Genomic DNA, 22,147 nt, shown 5'->3' on the forward strand with positions numbered 1-22,147 from the left:
AAATAATATGACACAGGATTGCAGATGTCATGCCCAGTAAAATATGCAAACTTATCTGTATATGTTTTGGGACTCCCCACAGGTGATGTTGAAAAATGTTCCCTCTGTAAACTAATCTTGGAGTACTGGTTTGGTGCAGAAGGGAATGTCCATAACAGTGATAACAAAACATTTCTCCATAATTTGCTGTATTCATACACACATCTTCACTTTCAAAAACAGTGTAGTTTTCAAATTCAGCTAGCATAGAATCAACTTGTCGATAGAACCATTTGTGGTGGTTCATATAGACAATGTCACCTGTCTGGGCTGAGTTGGAATAATAGGGTCCCACATCTCAGACTGTGTTTGCCAATGAAGTGTTAATATGAATCAGCAGAAGCACATTCTCCATTCTCCTCATGCTTGAGAAGGCAATTGTAACAATGGTGCTGGCAGGAATGTTATTTTCTGATTGTAGAGGTGTATCTTGTAGGGTAGTGAGAGGAGAGCGGGTACTACCCAAACAACCTCTGGGTCTACTTTGTAGGATCAACCACAAGTTGCAACTTGATTTTGTCAATAGAAACAAATCTGGTTTCCCTGGAACCAGGCAGCAGTAGTATGATGTCAGTTCTGCTACCGTGTGTTCGCCGGACTGGAACCGGTGCTCTGTAGGATGGACCAAATTCCTTTTTCACAGCAATCGTTTCATGTACTAGATCCCCCACTTTAGGAATCCAGCCTGTAGATGTTGTTGGCAAATCCCTTATTCTCAAGGTGGCGGCACAGGCAGATGAATTCTCATCACAAAATTGCTGTAGCTCCTATAAAACAGTGACATGTTCAGTTATGACAAACGGTGTGTGTGCCACCACCGCACCAAAGCCATCAAGATCAGGGTCATGCATATGTATCCCGAAGAGGACATTATAGGGGGTACAACTGCCCAAGGACCTTCTTGGCAGACTATTTAGTGCTCTCTGGACGCCATATGGGTGATGAAGCCAACTACGGCCTGAACCTATAACTCTTGCTATTAAGGACTGCTTTAAGTCTTGATTATTCCTCTCCACCACGCTGTTTACATCGAGATGATAGGGGGGGGAGGAATAATCGAGTTTAACACCCATCATTCTCATGGTGTTCATGAATGCCCTAAAGGCATAAGCAGAGCTCTGGACCAAGTGGAATGCTGTAACTTCATATGTACCAATAAAGATTAGCAAGTCTTTAATAACAGTCTGAACATCAGCAGACTGTTGTGGCTATACCCATAGGAATCTAGAACCAGAATCAACAGCGACTAAAATGTGTTTGTATGCACTATCAGGTTGTAAAGGACCACAGTGGTCCAGGTACACATATTGTAGTGGTTTGTTGGAAATCAGGAGGGATGTCTGTGGTGGACGTTTGATGGTGGACCCTTGGATTTGCTGGCAAATGTCACAGCAAAGGACATATTGTTTGGTCTGTTTGTAAAGACCTGGTCACCAAAAATGTTTTTGTAATTGTGATATTGTAGCAGCCACACATGCATGAGCAGAAGCGATGCCCTAATATGCTGCTTTGATGAAGTCCATTCTTTGGTCTTTGTTGGAGATCACATGATCCCCTACGCCTGGAATGGCTACAAATGCATTGTTCTGGGCACTTGGATGGTAGAAATATTTTGCAGAGTATACTTTTGGTAAAGGGTTGCTGCCAGTGAAAGCTTTCAGAGCAGCCAGCTTATCATTATGCAACCTAATTTTTCAGTGAGTTATTGCAGCAACAGAAGCCGTAGCTACTGCAGACTTGGCAGCTTTGTCAGCCAAGGTGTTTCCCGCAACGTGGACTCCTTTACATTGATGGCCCAATATATGTGCTACATGAGCATTTGGTAGTCTGTCCTGTAGGTCAGCTACCCTCCCCCATAAGTTTCTGTGTATGATGGTATTCCCTTTCTGGGACTCAGAAAGTTGGCAGATAGGGTGGCGCTAATGGAGCAAACTGTCATAACACTGACGCCCAGAACGGACAACCTGGACACTTCCCTTAAGGACCTAATGGACAGAGTACGAATCCTGGAACAGCGTGCAGAAGATGCAGAGAGCAGATCTCGTAGAAACAATGTTCGCTTTGTGGGCCTGCCAGAGGGCACTGAGGGACAGGACACAGTGAAGTATATTCAGGACTGGCTGCGCACTGTGCTCTCCCCAGGCACGCTTTCCCATTTTTCTCTATTGAGCCCACAACTGATGGTGATACGTTTCCTGCATTATTGTGACAGAGACATAGGCCCTCATTATGACATTGGCGGTAAATGCCATCTACCACCTTACTGATGGCCACCAACTTACCGCCGCAGTGGCGAATATCCGTTCTCCATGTTATGACACACACACCAATCCGACAGAATACAGCCACATACACAAATCCGCCAGCCCAAAGGTCAGTGCAAAAGTAGCGGACCCAACACCCATACCATTACGCCAACAAAACAACGGCCACCACATTTTGACCCACGAATCACCATGGCGGTTATTCAACGGCGGGAAACCATTGGCGGTGCATACCGCTGCGCTCAGACTGGACACCCACATACAAAACAGCACTACATTGTCCAATACCAAAAACACACACCTGACTCCCATACACAAGCCACACCCACCCACCCAGTATAAAACACACATTCACATTACCCACAACCCTTTACGAACAACAATTACTGTCAGGAGATTGACACGAACAGCACAGAGACAACTAGACACACACACCACATACACCCATACATCCCTCACGCACCCCACATCACACACCCCACCACATTACTCAACACACTCTCACCAACACACACCACACAACACCCATGGCACCACAAAGGCACCCTTGTTTCACTGAGGAGGAGTTAAGGGTCATGATGGAGAAAATTGTCAGGGTAGAGCACAGCTGTTTTGGAGTACAGGTACAGCAGATATGCATTGCAAGGAAGAGGTAGCTATGGCAGAGAATCATGGACAGGGTTAACGCTGTGGGACAGCACCCAAGAACAAGGGACAACATCAGGAAGAGGTGGAACGACCTACAGGGGAAGGCACATTCCATTGGAGCAAGGCACCAGCTCTCCATACAGAGGACTGGCGGTGGATCCCCACCTCCTCCCCCACAGCTCACAGCATGGGAGGAGCAGGTACTGGCATTACTCCATCCTGAGGGACTCGCTGGAGTAGCCGGAGGACTGGACACCATTTACTAATGCCATCACACCCCCTCCCCCTCACTCCCATCACTCCACTACATCCCACGCACTGCACCTACACATATGACTAACCACAATGCCAAGCCCTGCATGCTATACCAATGCATGGACACCCCTACCAGCCCTGCATGGACACCCATCACTAAAGCATGCACAGCATAGGGAAACTAACATTCCCTCAATACATCACCATACACAAGCAAAAGGTGGCAGGGCAACACCAACGATAGAAGGAAAGCCAGGATGTACAAATGTCATACACATGAAGCATAATGTATCACTTACATCCCCACAGGTGCCCCAGCCAATGTCAGTGGAGAGGAGGTACCATGACTATCCAGTCCCCCAACAGAAGATGCCCCCGGTGAGGACAGTAACTCTGGACTTCTGGATCTGGATGATCTGTCTGGCCCATAAGGGACCACTGGACAGCCAGTCACCCAAGCCCACTCACAGACCACCAAAGAGCCTCCCCCATCAGGATCCAACACCAAAGCACCGACCCAGTGTACCCACACCTCTGTCCCCAGGACACATCAATCAGCAGTGTGCCCACCTGTACAGGTAGCCCAGTCCAAACCTTGCAGTCAAGACAATCAGGGACCTGGGGTCAGTGGCTTTGGGCACACTGTTCAGGAGAGAGAGGTACAGGCCAACTAGGACACTGGGAGGACTGCTGTGAGCCAGGGGAGGACAGGATTAGGGAACCAATTCTCCAAGAAGCCATATCTGAGATCCTGGGAGCCTACCAACATTCCCAGGACACGATGGGCCAGATCCTTGACAAGGTGCAGGAGAACAGGCAGCTGCAGGAGGGACAATATCAGGGGATCAGGGAGGACTTGCAGGCCATTAACACCACCCAGATCTCCATAGCTTGGGTGCTGGCAGACATGGCCAACATCATGAGGAAGGCAACAGCACACCAGCTGGCCCCTACCACTAGCCAGTCCATTGATCAGCCTCCACTTCTGCTGCTGCTGGTGGGCAGGAGGCCCGCCACTGGACCCACAGGCCACCAGCACCCCTCCCCTGCAGAAGGTGGACCACCCTGCAAATGTTCCCTGTGACCCAGACAGAAGCCAGAGACACTTGCCAAGACCACCGCCAGGAAATGAGACTCTCCTGATTGTCCCACTGAGTCACCTTGTCCACCTTGAACTGCCATAGCTCCCCTTCCTATGGCCACTTGGACACTGCACCTGTGCTACAAACATACTCAAACAATACCCTGGACTTTCCTCCATCATCACCCCATTCCATTGCACTTTTCCCTCAGTTTGTTAGCACTAAAATAAACACCCTTGAACATAACTCGAATACTTGACTGTCATGTGTTGAAATAGTGTATTTATGGAAACAGTTACATCTGTTGCAAATGAACTGTACACTGTGAGAGCATAGAAATAATGACCTGTAGCTGGCTGTAGTCAGCACATCAGTACACAGTTGTCATTGCACCAACATCTGTAAAATGATAATCCATAGGTGACAGGAAGTAGAGGTAAAAAGTAGTTAATGCCATCATGTCACAGCCACACAGAATACAAGAGTCATAGAAATGTGAATTTGCTCTGCCTCACCTATGTGTCATTGGAAGTACTGACGGATAACTGATGTTCTGTTGTCCTCATCCTCATCTTCAGCCTCTTCATCCTCACTGTCATCAGGGTCTACTGCAGCCACGGGGCCTCTCCAGTCTCCTCCTCCAGCAGAAAAGGTACATGGCGCCAGGTTGTGCAACATGCAGCATGCCATTACTATCTGGCAGACCTTCCCGGGTGAGTAGCACAGGGATCCACCTGTCAGATGGAGGCACCTGAACTTGGTCTTCAGGAGGCCGAAGGTTTTCTCGATGATCCGTCTGCTTCGCCCATGTGCCTCATTATAACGTTCTTCAGCCCTTTTCCTGGCATTCCTCACAGGGGTCAGCAGCCACGATAGGTTTGGGTAGCCAGAGTCACCTGCAGGTATTGAGGAACAACATTAACCACACACTATCCTATGAGGTTAACACCAGAGGCATACACTAACATGCCCTGGATGGGGACCAAGGCTCACCTATTAGCCACACCCTGTGCCTCTCTAGTTGGGGCATCACATTTGAGATGCTGCTTTTCCTCTGGACAAAGGCATCATGCACCAACCCAGGATACTCAGCATTGACTTGGGAGATGTACTGACCTGCCAGGCACACCACCTGCACATTCATGGAGTGGAAACTCTTATGATTCCTGTACACCTGTTCGTTCTGGCGGGGGGGACAAACGCAATATGTGTCCCGTCAATCACCCCAATAATATTGGGGATATGTCCCATTACATAGAATCCGCCCTTCACTGTGGTCAAATCTTCCACTTAGGGGAAAGCTATGTAGCTGCACATGTGTTTTACCTGGACAGACAACACTCTTTCCAGCATGATTGAGAACATTGGCTGTGACATTCCTGCTGCCAAGCCCACTGTCACTTGGAAAGAACCTGTCACCAGGAAATGGAGCACTGATAGCACTTGTACAAAAGGGGGGAATCCCTTTTGGATGACGGATAGATGTGATCAGGTCTGGCACCAACTGGGCACACAACTCTGTGATTGTGGCCCTGTCCAGTCTATAGGTGAGGATAATGTGCCTGTCCCCAGTGTAGCTAAGTCCACCAGGGGTCTGTACACGGGGGTATGTCTCCACCTCCTAGTCATCCGCAGCAGTAGGTATCTAAGGGACACAAGAGTGAGTAGGCTGTCACAATTGGAACAACAAAACCATAACAGCAATCCACATGGTGCACTTATGTATTGAGACAGTGGTAATGGCGAAGTATGTGCCAATCTAATCTGTGACACAGCAATTGTCGATATGCCTGTTCCCCCCCTGAAATGGCGACCGCTTGTCCTGTATGTAGCGACAGGTGGAAGTGAGGTAACCTCACTGACGTTGGGCGTCGTGGCAGAAGGCGGTCTTGCACCGCTGTGCAATTCCTCCTTGGATAATATGGGGCTTTATGGAGTACAGTGGCCAACAGTGATCTACGCCAGCGGTGACGGTGTACACCGCCACGGACGTGACCCCCATTTTCTAACTCTATCCTCACTTGTTTCCTGACCTTCAACAGGAGAAGACCTACACTGCGTGTGCTGCTGTGACCTGTGTGTGGAACCGACCATGGCCCGTGTGACTGGGGAAAGGGCCCTGCCTTCACTTCAGTGGAGTTGGAGCAACTTGTGGATGGGGTCCTACCCCAGTACGGACAGCTGTATGGGCCTCCAGACCAACAGGTGAATACACTTTGGCCACAATGCATGTGGGAAGGATGCATGGAGATGTGTGTGCAAGCATCGTCTAAGGGTGGATGGAGGGTGGGGGGATTGTCTGTTGGCAGTGTACATGTTGTGGCCTAGGCTGCGTGTGTGCCAATGGTGATGGAAACAGGTATGGTGGGCCATTTGTGTGATGGACTGGACACTTTGGCCCGTATTTATACTTTTTGACGCTAAACTGCGCTAACGCAGTTTAGCGTCAAAATTTTTTGCGCCGGCTAACGCCATTCAGAAGCACCATGCGGGCGCCGTATTTATTGAATGGCGTTAGCCGGCGCAAGCAGACCGGCGCTGCCTGGTGTGCGTGGAAAAAAACCACGTACACCAGGCAGCGCCGGCGTTGGGAAAAATGGCGTTAGGGCGTCTTAAAATGGCGCAAGTCAGGTTGACGCTAAAAAATCGTCTTAACCCGATTTGCGCCATTTTTAACGACGCCCAGACGCCATTTACATGACTCCTGTCTTAGTAAAGACAGGAGTCATGCCCCCTTGCCCAATGGCCATGCCCAGGGGACTTATGTCCCCTGGGCATGGTCATTGGGCATTGTGGCATGTAGGGGGGCACAAATCAGGCCCCCCTATGCCAAAAAAAAAATATAAAAAAAAATATATATATACTTACCTGAACTTACCTGAATGTCCCTGGGGTGGGTCCCTCCAGCCTTGGGTGTCCTCCTGGGGTGGGCAAGGGTGGCAGAGGGGGTCCCTGGGGGCATGGGAGGGCACCTGTGGGCTCATTTTGAGCCCACAGGCCCCTTAACGCCTACCCTGACCCAGGCGTTAAAAAGTGGCGCAAATGCGGGGTTTTTTGACCCGACCACTCCCGGGCGTGATTTTTGCCCGGGAGTATAAATACGACGCATTTGCGTCGCCGTCATTTTTTTAGACGGGAACGCCTTCCTTGCATCTCATTAACGCAAGGAAGGCGTTCACGCAAAAAAATTACGCTCTTTACTCATACTTTGGCGCTAGACGCGTCTAACGCCAAAGTATAAATATGGCGTTAGTTTTGCGCCGAATTTGCGTTGAAATAAACGACGCTAATTCGGCGCAAATGGAGTATAAATATGCCCCTTTGTTTAATGGTGTTCTCCTGTCTTTATTGCCTCTGCAGGTCAGCTCCCATCAAAAGAAGGGATTATGGCTTGCCATCCCCAAGGATGTGCGGACCCTGGGGGTCTATGGCAGGCGGAACACCCACTGTCGGAAATGGTGGGAGGACCTGAGACGCTGGGCACAGAAGACCACAGAGGCCCAGCTGGGGATGGCCTTCCAACGAGGAAGGGGTGCCCATCGGACACTGACCCCCCTGATGGCCTGCATACTGGTGGTGGCCTATGCTGAGCTGGCTGGGCGCTTGAGGGCATCACAGCAGCCACAAGGGGGTGAGTACAGTGGGTATCAATACATATTTTGGCTGGTGGGATGGTATCTGGGTGGTGGATGTGTATCAGTGGATGCCCCTAAGGCCAGGCCAGACATTGCACCGTGGATCATCTGAAGGGTAATGGGTGTCTGGAAAATACAGGTGACCTAGCTTGTTAGCAGTCCATTTCAGGCAGGGCATTGTGGGTCCCAGGAGTGCTGAGGTTGGCAGTGTGTTGTCCTCATGTTGCCTTAGTGACTAGCCATATCCCTGGTAGTGCAATGGATAGTGCTTAAGCCTGTTCCCTGTGTGTGATGGTGATATGTATGCCAACTGTGGTGTTGGTGCAGTCACTGACCCAGTATATCCTTTGTCTCTCCCCCCCTTCTTGTTGTGTCATCCTGTCCTTGTGTGCATTAGCATCATATGGCGGAAGAGCAGTTGTACCGGCTACAGAGGGAGCTGCATCCCACATGACCCATGAGGCAGAATCCACCGACGCCGAGGGAACCAGTGGGACGGAGGGCGAGGGGCGCACCCCGGCAGAGACTGGAGGAGACAACACAGACTCATATCTCCTTCGATGGGAGCACCCTGGTGACAGCGGACACCTCTGTGACCACCCCAGCCGCAGGTACAGCCGCCACCCCCGTACCAGCACCGCCCTCCCAGCAGCCCGTCAGCGAGTTTCCCGTGCCCGCTCACCCAGGAGGGTGGGCATCTCCTTTAACCCAGGTACCTCAGGCCCTGCCCCAGTGAGCCCTGCTGCCCTGAGAGAGGAGGCTATTGACCTCCTGAGATCCAGCTCTGTAGGGCAGTCAACCATTGTGAATGACATCCAGGGGCTGGCATCCAAGATGCAGCAATGCAACGCATTCCTAGAGGGCATCCACAGTGGATTGGCGGGCCAACAGAGATTGAGTCAGGCTCTGGCCTCCTCTCTGATGGCAGCCATTGTCCCTGTTCCTGCCATCCCCCCTCCAACTCCCACTTCCTGCTCCCATTCTCTTCAATCCCAACCACACATACAGACAAGCATGCACACAAGACAACACCCAAGAGTGTCACAGGCAAACACAGGCACCACACTTCATCCAACAAGCACTCACGCAAACACCATACAGTTGCAGACACAACAACATCCACTGCCTCCACTGTCTCCCCCTTCTCCTCCTCCTCCACCACCTCCCTCCCAGTCACGTCCACACTCATACCTGCATGCACTACATCATCATCCACTACCAGCATCACCACACCAAGCCGGACACACACCTGACTGGCAGACACCTCCACAACATCCATGCTCGTGTCCCCTCCGTCCTCTCCCACCCTGTCTGTCCCCCCTCCTCCTAAAGGACACAAATGCAAGCACTCACACACCCAACAGCCATCCACCTTACATCAGCATACAGCCCATGCACCTTCACCCAAGTCCAGCAGACATACACCTCCAGCAACCACTCCCTCAACCTCCACTCCCATTATTCCTCCCTCCTCTCACCCCAATGTCCCTAAAAAGCTTTTCCTTTACCAAATTGACCTCTTCCCTACCCCTCCCCCGTCCTGCCCATATGAACAGGGTACCAAGGACACAGCCCAGCACCTCAGCCAAACAGTCCACAGGGACAGTGGTAGCACCACTTACTCGTAGTGGTAAGGATACCACAGCTCCATTGAAAAAGGGGAAGGAGCCAGCACCACCAGGAAAGAAGGGAAAGGAGCCTGCACCACCGGAAAGAAGGGGAAGGAGCCTGCACTTCCAGGAATGAAGGGGATGGAGCCTGCACCACTAGGAAAGAAGGGGAAGATCCATTCACCCCTGCCAGGAAGGGTAAGGGATCCACGCCCCATGTGTGTACTGGAGGAGTCGAAACCCTCTACTCCAGCAGAGGGTGTCAGGGTGACACCTCCACCATCACCAGCTGTCACGGGGATCCCACCGCCAGCTGATGAATTGCAGCCATCAGAAAGTGCAGAGGCTGCCCAGGAGGCTCCTCCATCCACCACCACACTGCAGCTGTCACTGCCAACGGACGCCATGTAGGCCACACTCCAGAGGCTGCTGTGCGAGTTGCCCCCTCCAGAACCAGTGGGAAAGCCACCCGCCTGAGAGACTGTGGCCTTCTACTCCCCTGAACAGAGAAATGGGCATATTGCCCCCATCCTTAACCAGTGTATAATTCACCCACCTGAGAGATTGGGCCTTCAACTCCCCAGTACAGAGAAATGGGCATGTTGCCCCCTCCAGAACCAGTGGGAAAGTCACCCACCCGTGAGACTGTGGCCTTGCACTCCCCAGGACAGAGCAATGGGCATGTTGCCCCCTCCAGAACCTGTGGGGTAGTCACCCACCTGAGAGCCTGTGGCCTTGCCCTCCCAGGACAGAGCATAGAGTCCCCTCCAGAACCAGTGGGCTTGTTCCTGCATCCGGCTGAGGTGCCCCCCTCCCCCGAGATGCCTGCCTATTTACAAACTGATGCCCCTGCAGTGTACTATCCGGGTGTGGTCAGGATTTGAGTTGGGCCTTTGACTGTGCCCTGTGGCCATGTGGGCCCTTTGAACATTGGACTGGGCAGTGACCCTTTGTGTACATGTGTACACATCTGTTTCATTGACAAATCGAATTATTGATTTTGAATTTGATCTGATTACAATCACTTTAGTCCATTCCTGTTGTCCTTGCATTATTCTGCAGTTTTTCGGGGACAAATTATTTTTCGTGTGCATCTGGTTGTGTGTATAGTGTGTGTGTGTCGGGTGTGTGTTGTGCATGTATGTGTCACTCTCGTTTTCCTCCCACCCTCCTTTGTGTGCTAGGCGGCTGGACTCACCGTCGTCATCTTCGTCGGTGTTGGTGTTGGTGTTCCAGGTGGAGCATAACATAGAAGATCCTCGGAAAGACTTGCAGTTCAGGTTCCATGTGTTCATTGTTCTTCCTTGTGTCTCCGATGGTGAGTCCTTTCTCTTCAGTGATGCATTTCCGCCAGGCTTTTGATGGCGTTGGTACCGCCCTGTAAAAGGTGGCGGTGTGCTGTGTCTTATTATGGTGGGCGGTACTTTGTCTTCCGCCTGGCTGTTGTTGGCTACCGCCGCGGTTAGTGTTATTTCCACCATGGCGATTGGTGTGGTACATTGGCTGTCTATGGGAGTTATCACCGCCATGGTGGTATTACCGCCACTTTATCATTCACTGCCAGGGTAATAATGAGGGCCATAGTGTTAAAGGAGTCCCGCTCAATGGCAGATATGCAGGAGGGCAACGCCAAAGTGATGTTCTTCCCAGACTACACAATTACAGTACAGAAACAACTTCCTAGGAGTAAAGCTGCGACTCTGGGAGATGGGAGTTAATTACTCTCTCCTTTTCCCAGCTAAACTTTGTGTAAAAACTAAACTGGAATCAGCAAGGGAGGACAATTCCCTGAGGAATCGAATGGGGCAGCGAGGGATGAAACTACGAACGGACAGAGACCTTTCCGCAGTCCCAGATTTGGAACAAAGAATCCAGGAGCGGCGCAGCGCCCTACAGCGGGCAGCCATACTTTCATTTTGGTTGTGGAGCGTTGCTCCAGCCCGACACCCCAGGCTCCCCCTCTTCAGATGGAGGGTGTTCCGTTGCTAAAAAGCCATCTATGCAAAGATCACACATATTCCTCCAGATTTAACCCCGCAGACATCAGACACTATTATCTGAATTCAAGTTTTTATATTTCCATATTTATTTTCATGCAATTGTAGTCACTGTTAGGGCATAATGATCCTTATGTGGTTGTAAATGTTGGACTCTCAGTCAGGTGGTGCACAATGTAGTTCCTTTATTGATACATACTGTAGATCCTCATCTGGTCATTCCTGCTGTAAGGCCAACTATTATGCTGTTTTAGTTACTATCACTAGGTTTGGGTGGCCACTTGTTCTAGTGTGCTACTCTTTTGGTATTCTCTATGTGAATGTTACAATATGCTGCTCGTTGTTACCCTCCCAATAACCTGTTCTCCATTAGGCAATCCATGATGTCACTTACCACACATCGCTCTGCTTTCTCATACGCGACATTGGCGCTGTCAGCTCTGTGGCAATTATGCGCAAAGCTATACAGATGATAGCGCACGTTAACGTAATGACATGGAATATTCACGGCATGCAAACCTCAGCCTGCAGATATGCCATATATTCCTACTTGAAGTGCCGCAATACTCATATCACTATGTTACAAGAATCCCACCTAACGAGTTAAGAGGTAGACGCTCTTAGAAGAAAATGGCGAGGCAAGGTTTACTCCACAAACTACTCATCATATGTACGGGGTGCTGATATGAGTCTGTCCAGGGGTCCCGTTTGATCTGATGGAACAGGTTGCAGATACTGATGGCTGGCATGTGTTTGTCTGTGGACAGCTGAGTGGTCGCCACATCCTCATTGGTAATATCTATGCTCCCAACGTGAATCAGGCTTCCTTTTTAAGTGCACTCAATCGGTTACTGGCACGTTGGAGTGATGTTCATTGGTTGACTGGAGGGGATTTTAATTGTGTGCTGGATACACATCTGGACAGGTCCTTTCTGCCCTAGGAGTGGACCACTGCCATTTCCAATGCCCGCTTTTTAGCAGCCTGGCTACACCATTGGCAGTTGACAGATATTTGGCGCCATTATAACACCACCACAAGAGTAAATTCCTTTTATTCTGCCCCTCATGATCAGGCTGCTGTGCACGGCTACCCTGATTGCAGTGGTTGTGCACTGATTATCTGGGGCATGCTCACTCTGATCACAACCCCTAATACCTTCAGCTTGACTGGAGTGCAATTGCCCAGTCTTCTGATCCCACATGAAGGCTGCAGCCTGTGACTTTGGTGGATTCGGCATTCCGTGAGTCAACTGGCCAGCAGATCACTAGCTACTTTGATCTTAATGCAGACACAGCCTTGTCTCGTTCAGTGAAATGGGATGTGTTTAAAGCTACACTGCGGGGTCACTGTCTGGGGCTCAGTTTTGCCATGCGCAGGCAGCTGGACAAGGAGGTGTCCACTGTGGAGTGGCAATTACTGCAGCATGAGTTGGAGATGGTGCGGGATCCCAGCACTCTGCCTCAATTGCAGGCCATGCGTAAAATCCATTCAGAACTCCTTGAGTGCTTGCTATGCTTTAACTGTGCAGCTCACTCGGCCAATACGCATGCGAGGGCAGACAGAGCAGGGACTCTGCTTGCCTGGTTGATACGACAAGAGACTTACCCTAGTTTGGTAATGTCTATTCGTAAGCAGTCAGGCGACTTGCTGTATGCATGGGATTCCGTTCATGAAGCGTTTCATGCTCATTATGAGTCACTATACAGTGCTACCTCACATCCTTCTCTAAATGATATCGCCCTATTCCTCGCAGAATTACCTCTGCCCGAGATCGCGACTGAGCAGTGATTAGAAGTCTACGGTGTTCCATTACTGTCCGAGATACAGGAGGCCATCCATTCCCTCACCAATGGCAAAGTACCCGGTCCTGACAGGCTACCCGCTGAATTCTGTAAGACATACTCAACTCAACTTGCACCCAAATTGCTTACTTTAGATGAGGAAGCACTGGCTCTGGCCTGTCTACCCACTACATTACGTGGGGCCACCCTGGTCTCCCTTCTCAAGCCCCATAAAGATCCCACTAGTCTGCACTCCTACAGGCCGTTGGCGCCATTAACCATGGACTATGAGATACTAGCCAAAGTAATTGCAACACGACTGGCCCCACTGGTTCCTGCATTAGTAAATGAAGACCAAAATAGATTTGTGCCTTGCTGCACGACCTCCCTCAACATACTTCGCTTTTTCCGTATGCTGCAATATGCCCCTTGTCGCTGGCCACGTGCGGGCTGCCTAGTGATAGATCTGGAGAAGGCGTGTGACTCGCTGGAATGACCCTACCTTTTCGGGGTTCTGTCAAAATACGGTTTTGGCCCTTGTTTTATGCTGCTGGTGAAACTATTATACACGCTCCCATCAGCCTGTACCAAAACAGGGCCCCTCATATCGCCTCAAATTTGTATTAAGAGGGGTACATGGCAGGGATGTCCTTTGTCTCCCCTGCTGTTTGCTCTTGCAGTGGAACAGTTGGCGGTAGCCCTCCGCAGGGCGGGGCATGCTTGGGGAATACCACAGGGGGATGGTACACACGCGGTGCCTTTATACGCAGATTACATTCTAGTGTATATTAGAGCCCTAGTGGATTTTCCCAGCAATATAATATCATTGTTGAGTGCACATGTGAAGGTCTCTGGATTGCAATTAACTGGGAAAAGTCCTGTGTTTTTCCATTGTCACCCACTACGCCTGACCCTGACCTCAAATCTGTGGCCCCTGGACTCACGTGGCAATCTAGCAGGTTTAGGTACCTTTGCATACAGATGCACCATAGGAAATCTGATCTGTTTGATGGGGACCTGACGTGTGCCGGGTCAAGGTTGCGCCACCAGATGTCGTTCTGGAAGACATTGCCACTGACAGTCATGGGAAGAGTAGCCCTTGTCAAGATGATAATACTGCCTTGATTACTATCATTTTGTGAATCTGCCTCTATATATCCCAGCCTCCTTCTTTCACTCCATAGAGCGGTATGTGCGTAATTTAACTTTATCGCACAATAAACGTGGGAGGATTGTCACTGCCGAATTTGGAACACTATTATCTGGCTGTGCATCTACAGTGGGTGGCTTGTTGGTTCTCATCCCAACAGCACTTACCAGCATGGTCGCGCTATAAATTGCTTTATTTATTTTACCCTTGTACCAAATTCCCCGCTCCAGCGTCCATGTTATCAAACTTAGCATACCGCTGCTACCATAGATGCTGTTACCTCACAAGGGGCATTACACCCTATGCACCGGCCATACAACTATTGGGGACACCGCATGGCACATGTATCACATCGCCTGCAGAGCTAGCTCCCTGGCACGAAGCGGAGATACACACCCTAGGAGATCTTTACACGGATGGCACACTCCACACCTATGACACACTGATGGAGGCCACTGGTCTACAACCAGGTACCAGTCTCTTGTATCGCTCTCTTAAGCATGTCTTACATGCGCATGGGGAGACCTCACGACGGAACCCCAAATACATCTCACACTACAGTATCTGCATGTATTTGGGGACGGGAGACATTTAATACACTGGATAGCAGACTCACTGCGACTAATCACATCTGGTACACTTTTGGTCCTTCGTGGGCGATGGGAAGGGGACGGGGGAGACCCTTTACTGGCAAGGAATGGGCGACTGTGCTCCCATTTATGTTCCTCGCAATATGCGATTCTGCCTCATACAATATTATGTTATCCAGAGGGCCTACCTCACACCTGAGAAGATTAACAGATACTTTAACCATGCTGATGCCACTTGCCCGCGCTGTCGGAGTCTTGAATATGATATGGTAATGCCCAACTCTGAATCACTACTGGTCTGCGATCATAACGCGCTTAATGCACTGTGTGGACCGGCCTTTACCACGGACATGGGAGACATGCATTCTGAGATTGTTCCATAGGGGTAAAAAGTTGAAAGCCACATCCCGTTTTCTGGATCTACGGTTTTTATTGGCTAAATGCCTTTTAACTCGAAAATGGTGGTCCCCTAATCTGCCGACATGCGAAGTATGGGTACAGTCACTAACTATCTGGACAAGAGCGGAATTCACTGCTCTTCAATGCAAAGACGTGTTGTAGTTGCGAAAATACCCTCTCGCATCACAATGGGAGCTAATGTTGATGGACCTCTATAATCCACCAATACCAGTGCCACTCAGCTCCTCTTCCTCTCTGCGGGTGGTGGATGTCCGTAACGTATACTACTTCGCATGACATGCCACACTCCTGTATGCGTGTGTAGATCAGATGGACACCCCCTCAAGATACAGATCAACGCGCTGAATGCTAGACACATGAAACGCGTGTGTGGGAATAGTCTGCTGAGCACCTATGCATAACAGTCATACTAATTCTGCAGTGTGAGTACATGGATATACCTTGCCTATGAATCTTCCCCATATGTTATCCGTTGTGAATTGTAGTTGACTGCAAACGTGTAGTTCACACGTACCTTTGTTCTGAAATATGATAGTTTTGGAATAAAAATGCAATAAAGAAATTAAAAAATATATAAAATGATGGTATTCCCTTTGGAATCTCGGAAGCCATTCAGGTGCCAGTGATTTAAGGAGTCGTTATAGGACTGCACACAGTAATACGAATCACACACAATAACTGTTGGTTGGTCAGGATCTGTGTATAGCAGTGCCAGGACAAGAACAATTAACTCTGCCAACTGAGCAGTGTAGTCCCCTAGGGTCTACATGTAGGTATTCTGAGGGTGGATATACCATCCCTCATCATTGCTCTTAGGACAGTACAAGCAGCTGAGAATTGATGCTTAGTACCTACAGCTGGTTGTGCTGAAGCATCAGTATAAATGATTGTTCAGCATTGGTCCAATTGTAATATGTTAGTAAGAGCGGGGTACTCCTGTTCATAATGGAGAAATTCCTGGGTCTGTAGTTTTGGGTCAAAGATGTAATCAACGTCAGTGGCAGTCAGGGAGGTTGCCCATTTAATCCAAGGTGGATCTAGTGCTTTAGCGTTTGGAACTCTGACCTTTGCGACTGCCTCCAGGGCTGGCACTGGGGTAACAACAACAATGTGTCTCCCTTTGACAAGTGGTCTTTCCTTGATGAAGGCTAACTGAACAGCAGTCAGTATTTTTTCTGTTGGTGCAAAACTTTGTTCCGCATCAGAATACCAATGTGACGTTGGTGAAGCTGATGGCACTAGCAAATATTCTGGTGACCTGGTTTGTTTAGTTGTCACATGTGTAAACGTTTTGCTTCTAGCATGTCCTGCTGCAGTTCTCTAAGAATGCATAAATGTTCTATTGTCCAGTGTTTACTTGAAAAATCTCGATGGATTAAATCATAGAGTGGTTTTCTGCATTGTGCATAATCAGGTATGTATGCTCTGCCAAAGTTAAAGAAACCCAGCAATTACTGCAGTTTCTTAATGGTATTTGGAGGTTTAAGTTGAGCTCATTTTTCTAGAAAGTGTGGGGCCAGGCTCATGCATTCATCTGATCGTTCGAATTCCAAAAAATAGGACACTTAGAAAAGCAATTTTCATTTTTCTTAAAATAAAATTTATAGACCTTGGCGGTGAATCCTAACATGATCCGAACTACCCTGGGCAGATGTATGTTGAGGTCATCTATAAGATAAATATCATCCACATAAGTCAAAACCTTAGGATCAATCTCATGTAGTATTGATGTTACTCGGGCTGAAAATAATGCATGGCTGTTCTTATACGCTTGAGGTAATCAGCAAACGCAAGCAACGCTGCAAGCCTAATGAGCTAAAAGTGCTTACATCCCAACTTTCAGGTGCTAGATTTTGGCAGAAAAAACTGTTGCAAATATCCAAGGTTGTTTTGTATTTTTTCCGCACTATGTTGTTAATTATTGCCATACTCTATGCGTTTGGTATTGTATAAGTGCATGTGTGACCATTTAAATGTCTGTAGTCTAAGACTATTCTATATGAATGATCTGGTTTGGCAACAGGGAATAATGAGTTATCCACTGCAGAGACACAGGGTTCAAATAGTCCCTGGTACTCGAGTTGTGTGAGAATTTCTCTCACTGGAGCTTTGGCCTCATGTTTAATAGGATATTGAGGTTGAGGCAGTGGTGAAGATCAAATTGACATTACATGCTAGGGGTATTCTCTATCCCACCCCATGTGGTTGCGGTACAGCTTGGGAGCCTGCACCAAAGCCCAATAGGTGGCATAGGCTTCCTTTACCGCATCTGGGACCAGGGCTGAGACAGAAGGCAAAATTATATCTTTCCCATGTGGGAGCTTGCGGACAAATTCAGGTGGCCAATCTTTTCATGCCAATAGAATGTTACAATTAAAATTTTCCCAGAATATTACTTCAATGGTGGGCTTTATGTCACCCTCTAGTTGAATGTTTGATTCATAGACTCTGTTGGGTGCAGAGACAAGCCTGTCTGCAGACTCGATGATGGGAAAGTCGTTATTTTCTGTCACATCCAAATGATCTATAAGATTCTGGTGACAAATTGTGACTTCTGCTGCACTGTCTAGCAGAGTCACTGCCCACGTCCTTGTCTTCAATAGTGTTCTCAGCAGGGCTGGCATTTTTTATTGAAATTACAGCTACCTTTTTCTTTTTAAATTAGGGTTTCTGTTGAAGAGATTTGCCCTCTTTTATTTTTTTTTACTTCTGAGGAATGTTGCAAGTCCTCCTTTGGCTCTGTGTAGTCACTTCATGTTTCAGACTGTCCCACTCTCTCACTTTATTTATCTGGTGTGTCCTGAAAGGAATGAGAGGGACGTGTATCAGTATATTGGTATGTATGAGGAGTTTTTAAAGTTTCTCTATTTCAGAGTTTATGGCCCTCATTATGACATTGGCGGTAACTGCCGCCTACCTCCATGGCAACGGCCGCCAACATACTGGCGCTGTGGCTACCAGCTGTCCACGCATATTATGACTGTCAATGATATTCCACCAGAAGGCTGTCAGAATAGCGCCAGCAGTCATGGCGGTGGACGGCGGTAAGGTGGCACTGCTGTCAGCAGCACTGCCACGCCAGAAAAACACCGCCGACCGTATCAAGAGCAATGATACAGCCTGGTGGTGTTTTGCTGGCGGACGCTGCTCCTGACAGCAGCGCCGCGTCCTGTCTCCAGCCGGAGGACCCCCTGCAAGCAGGTAAGTCGGGTTCTCCGATAGGAGAGGGGGTGTTGTGTGCGTATGTGGGGGGTGTTGTGTGTGTGTGGGGGGTGTGTATGTTTTGGTATGCGTGCATGCAGGTGTGAGTCACGTTGAATGAGTGCGTGAATGAATGAATGTGAGTGTCAGCATATGTTGTGTGTTGTGAATGCGTGTGTCTGACAAAGTATGTTGGTGTATGTTGCGGTGTGTGGATATGTATGTGTGCATGCGTGGGTGTATATGCGTGTGTGCATATGTGTATATGGGTGCACGTGTGGGTGTGTAAATGTGCGGGGGCAGGAGAGGGAGGGGGAGGGTGGGGGAGGATTTTGGGGATTGGGAGGGGGAGACCCCTATCAGTGCCAAGGAAGGGATTCCCTGGCATTGATAGTGCCTACCGCCATGGTTTTCGTGGTGGTAAGATTGGCACAAAAACCATGGCGGTAGGCCGGGTCATAATCCCGAAGAAGGGAATGTAACGGTTGCCTGGCTGGAGACCGAGTTCTCCAGCCCAGTGGCCATTACCACCCTGGCGGTCGGTGTGTTAAAGTGGCTGTCTGTGTTGGCGTTTACTGCCGTGGTCATAATCCCTTATTTCACCGCCGGCCTGTTGGCGGTATTAACGCCCCTTTAACACCGACCGCCAGGGTCATAATGAGGCCCTATATCTTCTCTCAGTGGTTTCCGGTTGCAGAGGCTCTCCTCTCTGACTTCTGTTTCTATTTTTTTTCTGTTTATCCCAGAATTTTTTAGAACCCTCTTGTGCTTGTTTAGTACCTTCCATAGAGGTGGTACTCACTCTTTAGTTGTGGTTTAGTTGGTCTGGCCCCAGACTATCTTGTCCTATACTAGTATAGGTGTTGGAAATAATCTTTGGCAGCTCGCCAATTGATAAACAGCTGGAGCAGCCTTTGCTGGGGCGGTGTTCAAAGTCCATGTCCAGAACTGTATTACTCATCTATATATTGCTACTAGCTCATATCAACTGTGCGTATGTCAGCCACTTGCATAGCCTGCACATTAAAATATGGTGTCTATGTGCCAAATGTTGGCCACATTGGTCCATTGTTGCTTAAAGGACCTAATCTCAGGGGCTGTACTACATGTGGAAGGGCACCATTGAATAGGATTTGATGCTCTTGAGGTATCTCTAAGTAAGCTCTGTACTGTTGTGGTACATTTGCTATTCTGTATGCATGAAATGTATGTGTATTTGCATCTACTTCAGGTAAATTGACCCAGGAGTAAAATAATTCTGTCCTATATGCGTTGTGAGATTCCACGACAAATGTGACATCCCTGGCTAAAAGAAACTGCATGAGTGGTTGTCTGCAGTTATCCCTGATATTCACAGGTTTTTCCATATTTGAGAATAGGTGTTAGGGAACACCAATGGAGGAAAGTTCCTTTTATGGTTCAGACTTGAACAAACTGCAGCCTAGATAGCTGCTCTCTATTTAGCTGAGAAGGATTGCCCCTAAGACCACGGACATCTCCGTGTGATAGTACTTAGGGTACATTGGTGGCACCATATAATAAGGACTCCTGTTCGACTGGATTAGTGGTGGTAGCTCCTCTCTGGGGTAGGCCACGGAGTCACTCCCACACCAGTTAGCAGCTGTCAGCCCAACCTCCTGGTTCACTAATAAGCACCTCACCAAAACCCAACCGGTAAAAGGGATTTGTGGTAGACTTGCATGGAATTCAGAAAACCCCTCAGGGAAATTGTGGTGGAAACAAGTCTTACCCTGTTCTCTCCACATACAAGTTTCTTACACACACAGGGGCAAGACAAGAGATGCAGGACAGTTTTTTCAATACATATATTGAAAAGACAGCAATCTATGATAAAATGCATGAGCTGCAATGATTAGGATAATGAGGGATAGCAAAATCAGGATTGTGAAAATCAGAGATGTAAATATAAACAACCCTAACATATTGCCATACTATGAATAGACAATTCCACCCTAAGAAGCCTAATCTCTAGACCCTAAGAGAGAACATGGTGATGTAACCCAAATCTGTCCATACACTGTCCATGAGAAGCACACCCCAGCCCTGTTATCTTGGTACAAGGTCAGGCCACTGGTCCCCAGATCAAGATCTGTGGAGACAGAAAGGCTGAGGTCTACTGAAAACTGGCATGCAGCATGAATGGAAATTCTGTCCTGCAAGATGTGTTTATAGGGGACATGTTTATTTTCAGGCACAGAAGCCTGCCGCGGGTATGTACCCTAAGCACTGGAATGTTTATGCAGTCTTGGGGCTGGCGATACAAAATAATATTCTTTGTGCCTTGCATCCTGTTGTTGTAATTCCGAGGAAAGAACATGATGCCAAGTATGTCTTCCATAGCTCTGATAATGATGCTTTCGCAGAATAGTAGTTGATAATGGAATTAAAACAATGGCACTGAAGAAACAATAATAAAATGAATACAATTGAATACAGAAATGAAGAGCATGAATACTGAATAAAAGGGCACAGTCTGCAAGCCTAAGCTAAGCTGTCATTGGTCCAAGCGACTAACTAAAATGGACCTGCAACAACTCCACTGTCCGAATTTGCACTTGACTCTATGCACTTGTACTCTATTGTGCAACACTCTATTCCACTCTATGACAGTTTCCAACACTGTAAAACACAGCACTCCACTCTACTGTATGAGACACCACTTCAGTGTATGCCTCCCCATTCTATGCTAATCCATTGTACCCTACTCCACTGTATTCCACTTCACTATTATAGACTCTACTGTATAGTATTCCACTGTACCCTATTCCACTGTATGCTACTCCACTTTATGGTAATCCACTCTATTCCACTACAGTGTACGTCACTCCACTCTACGCTGCTCCATTGTATAAAACTCCTCCACTCTGTATAACTCCGCACTATAAAATTCTGCCATGCTTCATAGCACTCTATGACATTTTACTCACTCTGTCACTGTACAGTCCACTAGCCAACTCTATACTTCACTCTATGCTCCTACACTCCAATGTACAGCACTCTATTTCACTATACAACACATTTCTGTACGACACAACATTCCACTTGATTGTACGAGTCCCGACTACAAATTACAGTTTCCGACCTACACTACGCCATTACACTCCACTCCATGCTACTCTACTCTGACACATTCTTGACAATACTCTACTCTAGACAATATAATCTATTGTACTTTACTCCATCATACGTTACACCACTCCACTCCACTGTGTGAGAATTACCTCACTCTATGCTACTGCACAACAATCCACTCTATGCAGTTCTACTTTTTCACACACTACTGTACTCTATGCACTCTACAACAGTCTACTACACTGTATACAACTCTCCAGCACGTTACTCCTGTCTTTACCCCTTCATTCCACTGTACAACGCTGTACTATACTGTATGCCACTGTACAATGCTGTACTCCTCTTTACTCTACGATACTCTAGTCCACTAAACAACACTGT

Source organism: Pleurodeles waltl, chromosome 5, assembly GCF_031143425.1.
Source record: "Pleurodeles waltl isolate 20211129_DDA chromosome 5, aPleWal1.hap1.20221129, whole genome shotgun sequence".
Classification (NCBI taxonomy): Eukaryota; Metazoa; Chordata; class Amphibia; order Caudata; family Salamandridae; genus Pleurodeles; species Pleurodeles waltl.